The 8,439-nt window shown below is 43.5% G+C and overlaps 1 protein-coding gene across 2 annotated transcripts in view; it reads right to left on the bottom strand.

Moving 5' to 3' along the window:
- The window catches only part of ECRG4 (ECRG4 augurin precursor), a 32,795-nt gene extending 30,984 nt beyond the window's left edge, over positions 1-1,811 (bottom strand). Inside the window, exon 1 of one of the 2 annotated variants that reach the window (XM_074944986.1) lies at positions 1,511-1,811. The gene's annotated coding sequence lies outside the window, so the exon portion shown is untranslated. Of the gene's footprint in view, positions 1-1,364; positions 1,404-1,510 lie in introns of those variants that run through there. The other variant, XM_074944995.1, reaches the window with a different exon arrangement.
- Positions 1,812-8,439: the final 6,628 nt, after the last annotated feature.

Genomic DNA, 8,439 nt, shown 5'->3' on the forward strand with positions numbered 1-8,439 from the left:
ATCTGGCTGTACATTCATATGTGGCAGCCCACTCACTGCAGAAGATGAAGACGGCTTTCTTTGCAATATTTCCAAAAATATTGCTCCTTAATGTACTCTCCAATGCAGTGGATCAATACTCTCTGAAAGTCTGCCACTGATATACTGTATAAATATGTGACCTCTTTTAAAGACATTTTAAAGGAAAGTATAATACCAAGTAGGTGTGTGCTTAACAGACCAAGTTCTACACAGATGTGTAATAAGGACAATTCTTTTCCGTGTCAAAACTTTAATGACACTGTATTAGTGCAGCAAATTATTCACACTATTTAAATGAGGCCCTTTATACAGTATATGTAGATGTCAGCATGCAATTGATCATTTAATTGATAAAATGAATATTTAACACAGGCTTCTATTTTATCTTTGCATTTAACTACATGCCTCTAAATTTCAAACACCAACTAGAATGCATCAGTCCAACTTTTTAAGGCCAAGTCTACACTACTGACTTCTGCCAGCATAACTGTGTGTCAACGGAGTCTGAAGAAATACAATTTGCGACCGATACAGCTGTGCAAACACAAGCTCCTAGTGTAAATTCAGTTACATCAGCAAAACTGCACTTTTGTTGGTATAATTTATTTTGCTGCGGGCGTGGGGGCGGTTGGAATAAGCTTTTCCAGCAAAAACTTAGTTTTGTCAGTATAAGCCATAAGTACAGACATGCTGAGATACCTGTATCAGCAAAGTACTTCTAACATAGGCATGGCTTAAGTCTTCAACTTCGTCTATACAGGATCCAGGAACAAACATTTAAGGAGCACACTCACTCGCCTTTCCAAACCTGTTAACTAGCTCAAGCTAACTGGCAATCAATTGAGGTAAATAAATATGGTGCAGATAGAGCCGTCAGCTTTCCTTTATGAATCATAGTAACAGCTCAGCTATCAAGACAAGTTTTCTTTTATTAAAAATAAAACAAGCCCGGTTCCTTTTCAAACATTTTAAATTACATTTTCAGTCATTGTGTATAGTAGCATAGAAGACATCCTGTTAGATGTAACATAACAAACCTATAAAAGTGCATTACTTCAACCCCAGTGTGTCCATGTTACAAACTACAATAGGAGAAAACACTCAGCTTCCATATAAATACAGGATTTTATTGTTCTTTCCTTGACGATTACCTAAAAATGAAGGATATATTGAGAAATGAACAACGTTACTACCGTCCACACCTCTAATATACTTCAGTGGAATACTCACTGTATTGCAGCGGTAAGTTTTAGACATTTAGACACACACATCAACAAACTAGATTTCTGTGAGCAAAGAAAAATATTTACACTGCAGGAATACACAGATAATTGAAGACTAACCTGTTTCCCCTACGATACCTGTAGTTGTTGTCAGCACAATCCTAAGTGTTACAGTAACGTTTCCTCCTGGTACTGTCTAAAGAATCCTAATATGTTTTTTGACTTTCCTCCCATTTCTACAGCAAACACATATTTTATCAGTTTACCTTTAAAATAATATGCTTCCTGTCTCCTTCCCAAATGCCTGGCCAGAAGAAATGATCTTTTCTGTCACAGAACAAGTTTCTCTTTATTGAAGCATTTCTTGACTTCTGAAAGTAGGGCAAGAAGTGAGTAGGCGGCAGAGGAAAAAGGTTCCAAATGCTGAGACCACCTGACTGGTGGAGAACTAATATATGAAAGGCATGTTTATTCCATTGCTAGTGAATTCCAGCCCCTTTGCTGAAATATTCTACTAAGCATTCTGTGGACCAAGTATGGCGAATCATATTTCTGCTTAATCAGAAGGAGGCCTGACTGTCTTCAGAAGGATGATTGCAAGCAGATGTACCCCGGTGTGCTCATGTAAAAAGAATTCAATTCTTTTGTGTAGGCTGTATGATGAGCAACAGATTTTAGGGAGTATTTCAATCTTTCTTAATTTCTTGCAGGTGTTAGAAGCAAGTATATTCTGGCTGGGTAGACAAGATCATTGCATGTGTCATATTCCTGTGTGTCTGCGTGATCTGGCCTCATTTACGCTAAGGCACACTCCTACCAGGCTTAGCAGAAGGAGCAGGGGAACAGGACATGATCTCCAACAGTGCAAACTTTACATTTACTGTATGCAGTAAGGCATCAAGGAGGGTGCTCAGCACTGAAAAACACTGACATCTAACTACTGACAAAGCCCTTTACCAGCCAGTAATCAAATCAGGGAATTATCTTAATGCTTGACATTAGTAATATCACACTATTTTCTCTGAGAATATACAAGAAACACAGCACAAATGCCCCTCAGTGGGTTATCAGCAGCAGGGATTGAACCTAGGCTGTCAGGATCTAAATGCACAAGCCTTTACTGCATGAGCTACACACCCCATTCTCTGGCTAGCCTGTAGCACACTCATCCATCTTTGTGATTGGTATGTCTGTGCTGCCACTGTGAGGGAGCCGCCCAGCCTGGGTATGCAGACTCAGGTGAGCAGGGCTGGCACCAGCATGCTAAAGGTAGCGTGTGGACATTGCAGCACCAGCGGAGGCTCAGGCTAGCCACCTGAGCTTGGCTGGCTAGCACGATCCTCTGCTGGTGCTGCAACCTCCACACAGCTATTGTTAGCATGCTAGTGCCAGCTGCGCTCAAACAAGTCCGTCTACCCGGACGGGAGGTTCACTGCCAGCTACCGGGTAGACCAGGGGTCTCAAACACGCGGCCCGCAGAGTTATTTCCTGCAGCCCGCCATAGGCGCCGACTCCACTGGCAGCCAAGCTCCCCAGCTGTTTGGCGGCGCCAAGAACTTTCCAGGAGGGAGGGGGGAGGAACGGGGACGTGGCGCGCTCAGGGGAGGAGACAGAGAAGAGGCGGGGCTGAGGGGATGATTTAGGGAAGGGGTTGGAATAGGGGCAGGGAGGAGACAGAGTTGGAGTGGGAACTTTGGGGAAGGGGTTGGAATGGGGGCAGGGAAGCGGTGGAAAGAGATGGGGCAGGGGCAGGGCCTCATAGAAGGGGTGGAGTGGGGGCAGGGCCAGGGGCAGAGGTGTGGGGCTTTAACCAAAGTAATTCTAAAAGTAATGCGTGTTTTGTCATTTGAGTGAGGTGCATTACTGAGTGTTTATATTTTATTAAAACCCCTTTTTGCATTACAGTTTTAAAATAGCTAATATATTGACTTTTAATAGCATACTATATTACGCCTCATTTTTGACTATACTTTTGTATTGTTGTATGAAAAGGTTTCAGTGATGCAGCCCTCGGGCCAATGTACTAGTCCTCATGTGGCCCTCGTGGTGATTTGAGTTTGAGATCCTTGATGTAGATATACCCTTAGCCACAACTAGATGGGGACAGAGTGCCACACTGAGCAGGCATGGCTTACCTACCTTCCCTGGCAGGGCAAGTGTGTCCTGAGCTTCAGAGGCTTCCCAGTTCAATTCCATGCATGGGCTGCCCCAAGAGGGGGACAGAGTGCCACACAAAGTAAGCATGGCTTACAGAAATAATTCAGACAGACACCACATACACCAGCTAGACATAATAGAGTTCAACTTCCATAAAGGGTTGCTGGTAACTTCCTAAATAATTAAAAGAAATCACAAATAGTTTAAAAACTCCTTACTGGAGTCAGGCTTAATTCTGGAGATTTACAAGCTAATAACCTGTGAAACCTTTATGCCGGTGAAGTAGTATTATGGTTTGTGGCCTCTGCTTACTGCAGTCACAACATGATCCCAGGGACTTCAAAACTGCTAGTACTGTAGCTTGTTAGTATTTTTGATTTGCAAACTAGGGAAATGTGGTCCAGATGAAATTACACAACATTGAAAGCCTAGTCTCAAAGAGTAGCTATCAATAAATTCACTGTCAAACTGGGACAATGTATCCAGTGGGGTCCCACAAGGGTCGGTCCTGGGTCCAGTACTATTCAATACTTTCATTTAATGTCTCGGATGATGGAGTAGAGAGTACAGTATGTTTATAAAATCTGCAGACATCTCCAAGTTGGGAGGAGATGCAAGCACTTTGGAGGAGAGGATTAGAATTCAAAATGAATTTGATATATTGGAGAGTTGGTCTGAAATCAACAAATATGAAATTCAACAAAGACAAATACAAAGTATTTCGCTTAGTAAAGACTAATCAAATGCACAACTAATAACTGGCTAGGTGGTAGTACTGCTGAAAAGGATTGGGGCCTGGGGTTATAGTGGACCAGAAATAAAATATGAGTCATGGTATGATGCTGTTGTGAAAAAGGGAAAGGTAATTCTGCGGTATATTAACAGGAGTGGAATATGTAAGACAGGAGAGGTAATTATTTCTCTCTACCTGGCACTGGTGAGGCCCCAGCTGCATTACTGTGTCCAGTTTTGGGCACCATACTTTAAGAAAGCCATGAACAAATAGGAGAGTTCCAGAGGAGAGCAACAAATGTGATAAAAGGTTTTAAATACCTGACCTTTGAAGAAAGGTTGAAAGAATTGGGCATGTTCAGTCTAGAGCAAAGACTGAGGGGGACCGGATAACAGCCTTCAAATACGTTAAGGGCTGTTACAAGAGGATAGTGATAAATTGTTCTCCATGACCACTGGGGAAGGACAAGAAGCAATCAGCTTAGTTTGCAACAAAAGAGACTTAGGTTAGCTATTAGGAAAAACTTTCTAATTATACAGATAGTTAAGCACCGCAACAGGTTACCTAGGGAGGTTGTGAAATCCTTGTCATTGAAAGTTTTAAGAACAGGATGGACAAAAACCTGTCAGGGATGGTCTAGTGAGAAGTTGCTACTCATATCCAATCTCTTTAGTATATTAATCTTAGATTGCATATTTGCTAGGTAACCTGCTTTGTTCTGTTTGCTATCCCTTATAATCACTTAAAATCTCTCTTTTGTAGTTAATAAATTTGTTTTTGCTTTATCTCAAACCAGTGGGAGCTATAAGTTGGGGCAAAAAGCTGTTGTATATTTCCTCTCCACATTGAGGGAGGGGGTGAATTTCATGAGCTTATGCTGTACCGATCTCTGTGCCAGAGGGAGCGTGTGCTCTTGAGCAGCTGGACAGTTCCTTAGCTGGAGCCTCCCCATGCAGAGCTGATCACAGCAGCCTATAAGTTCTGCAGCTGGGTGTGTTCTACCTGTGTATATGCTGGTGAAAGAGCAAGCTTGGAGAGCTTGGCAACTTATCACAGAACCAAAGTGTGAGAGGAAGCCCAGGCTGGTGAGTCAGGAGGGCTCAGTGATACCCCAGTTCCAGGTGGCACCCCAGAGGGAACCCATCACAACTTCCCCCAATAAGTACCTGTCCTCTGAAAACTCTATCCCCTCTGCATACACTATCCCAAAGGGCTTCCCTGGCAAGGTCACCAGAGGTTGAAGTACTGCCAACCCCAAAAGTTCAAAAATCATGATACCCCCCCCCCCAAAAAAAATCATTAGGCTTTTTAAAAAAAGAAATACTATTATCTTGTGGGTTTTTTGGTCTCTCTTGATTGTTGAACTCCCCCTGCCCACCCCAGGTGTATGCGTGTCACTGTTCTAGTGCTGTCAACTCTCACGCACTTATACGGGAAGGTGAGTTTTCGGTCTCTCTGCAGAAGCTCTCACTGCAAGACCCAACTGAGATTAAATTAGACAGATTTGTACCAAATGCTGCCTTATACCACAGAGCTTCCAGCTTCATTCCAACCCCCACAAATTCTAATTCATTCTGCCGCCCCAGTACCACATCTGCCCCTTGCCCCTGTATGCACCTCAGCACCTCCTGCAGCTCCAGGGGTTCCTCACCCTCTTTCCTCCTTCCCAGGCCTGGTGTTGCAAGGATGGAAAGGAGAGGAGGGAGGAAGAGAGAGGAGCAAAGAGCAGAGTGACCTATTTTTCCTGAGAGGGAGGGAGGAGAGATCTCGGCAGCTGGCTCTTTTTGCTGCATCCTGTCATCAGCAGTTCCCTCTCCGCCGCTCAGAAATCTCTCAGCTCCTGAGGGGAGGAGGGAGATCGCTGCCAGCTTCCTGAAATGCTCTGATTGATCAGCTGTTCTTCTCCAGGACTGTGCCCGTAATTCCATTTCTTGTGATAATATTGGGAGAGTTGGCAACACTGTAACTGTACCTATTACCTACAAAACTAGGCAAACAGGGTGATGGAACCTTCTTAAAGGGTATCCATAGGCAGGGACCATGTCTTTCTATATAGCTGTATTGTGCCTACCTCAATGGGGCTCAGATTCTCACTGGAGCATTTGGCTATTACTGTAATACAAACCATAGAAAGTATGGGGTGGAAGTGACCTTGGGATGCCATTTAACCCCTCCCCCAACCCCACGCTGAAGCAGAACCAAGTATACCTAGTCTAAATGATGATTCAAACCAGTTGCAGAGCATCCAAGGGGCAAGCTGCCCTTGTTTGCAGCTTAAAACCCCCAGGTATTCCTTTCATAGGCTAGAAACTCCTCTAGCCTGGGTCCAGCACTTCCACCCAGTTCAGTCCTTGTTCTCTGGTGTTTCCAAGAGTCTCCTTTGGGTGGGGAGTCAGTGAAGAACCACAATGGTGTCACTCCCCGCCTTAAATAGCTTTTGCATATGGCAGGAACCCCTTGTCTCCCAGCTTTATTCCCTAAGATCCATTTTCAAAAGCACCTCAGTCACTTAGGAGCCTCACTCTCATTCAATAGTACTCATGTCACACTCCCTGTCAGTACCCGGCCCAAGCTGGGGAACCTAATCATCCACCCAGCCAACCAAATTTGGTGATGAATCCTGGCCATGTGCCACCTGAGGCACATTATGCATATGCTAAGAAGCAGCTTCCTAAGTGACTTAGATGCTTTTGAAAATGGCATTTAGGTGCCTTTGAACATTGTTCTCAGTGTGCCTACCAAGTTACGGCAACCTGACTGCGTGCCACACAGGATAGTTAGTAGGGGCAGCACCCTGTGAAGGTTCAGTGGTTATTAACCATGGGCTGTGTGGACACAAGCCATGTTTTTAGCCAGACATGCCCTTAGCCATTTAGAGGTATAGTAAAAAGTTACTGAAGCTATGTCTACACTTACCCCACTACAGTGGCTCCACTATAGCATGTCAGTGTAGAAACTCCCTACAGTATCGGGAGATGTTCTCTTGTTGTTGTAGTTAACCTACCTACCCAAGATGCAGGAGTTAAGTCAATGGAAGAATTTTTCCATTTGGGAGAACAATAACTGGTTGCCTGAATATTCAAGGAGAAGTCAACAAAAAGGGATACAAAAAGCCAAGAAAATGATCACTTTGCTTTGGGACAAGTCATACATAAATCTTTCTCAAGCAAAGATCAGTGACAGTTTTGTCTGAGGCCTTGTCTACACTGCTTGTTTCCACCCCAACCAACATAGTTCTGCTAACAAAACTTTATAGTGTAGGCTTAGCCTATGTACTGCAGTGTTTGGTCCATGGATATTAAACCAGGAACTGGAGCAGAAAGTTTCTACTGTTAGACAGAAACAGGAGGAAAAAAAGAGTTGAAAAGTTGTTTGCCTGAATTGCTGGAAAATGGGCAGCTAATTGACTGGTGGCTTCAAGCAAAGTTCCATGTAAAAGTTTAGCAGGAATCCATGTGACCAAAACTCTGAGGTAGATTTTATTCCTGATCACTTAGGCTCAGTCTCTTCACTTAAAATTTGTAGCAGCCTAGCTATGTCAGTCAGGGGTGTGAACAAGCCACCTCCCTGACGGACACAGTTATGCTGACAAAACCCTGAGTGTATATGCAGCTCTGCCGATGAAAACCATTAGCATAGCTAACGTCATTTGGGGAGGTGATGTTCCTACACCATCAGAAAACCTCCTTTTGTCAGTGAATCAAGGACAATAGAACAGTACATCTACACTAGAGGTCTATGCCTACTTAGGCGAGGTAGTGTAGACAAAGCCTTGGGGAGGACTAGGTATTCAGCTAAGGGATATCTAAAAACTGGGGGATTTGGATATTGCTAGAAAATCTGAGCAGAATATTAACTGTTGTTAGCACTATGTGAGCCAAGCAAGAGCTGGAAGAAAAGAGAAACCCCATTTGTTCAGTATTTCTTGTAACAACTTATTTGAATAAAACTTAAGCCTAAATCCAGCTTAATTTTTACACTCATGATTTAACATCTGTAAAAAAAAATCCTACATATATTAGGCTATACAGTGACTGAAGTAGCTATTTTGGGGAAACTCTTCCTGTTTTCCTGCAGTCTCTGCCTCTTTGGGCTGCTGCCCCTGCCTCCTTGCATGCCAGTCACTGAGCCGTATTTCACAGATTGCATACCAATAACTGAAACTAGACTGTATTTATGCAGCTTTCTCACTTATCCGAGCACACCATGTTATGAAAACCCACTTGTGTGACATATGCGTGAGGACACAATAGATCTCTGAAACATCAGCAGTATTTTGTTCAGAGATCAGCACACAGATACCAT

Source organism: Natator depressus, chromosome 1 (assembly GCF_965152275.1).
Source record: "Natator depressus isolate rNatDep1 chromosome 1, rNatDep2.hap1, whole genome shotgun sequence".
NCBI classification, from domain to species: domain Eukaryota; kingdom Metazoa; phylum Chordata; order Testudines; family Cheloniidae; genus Natator; species Natator depressus.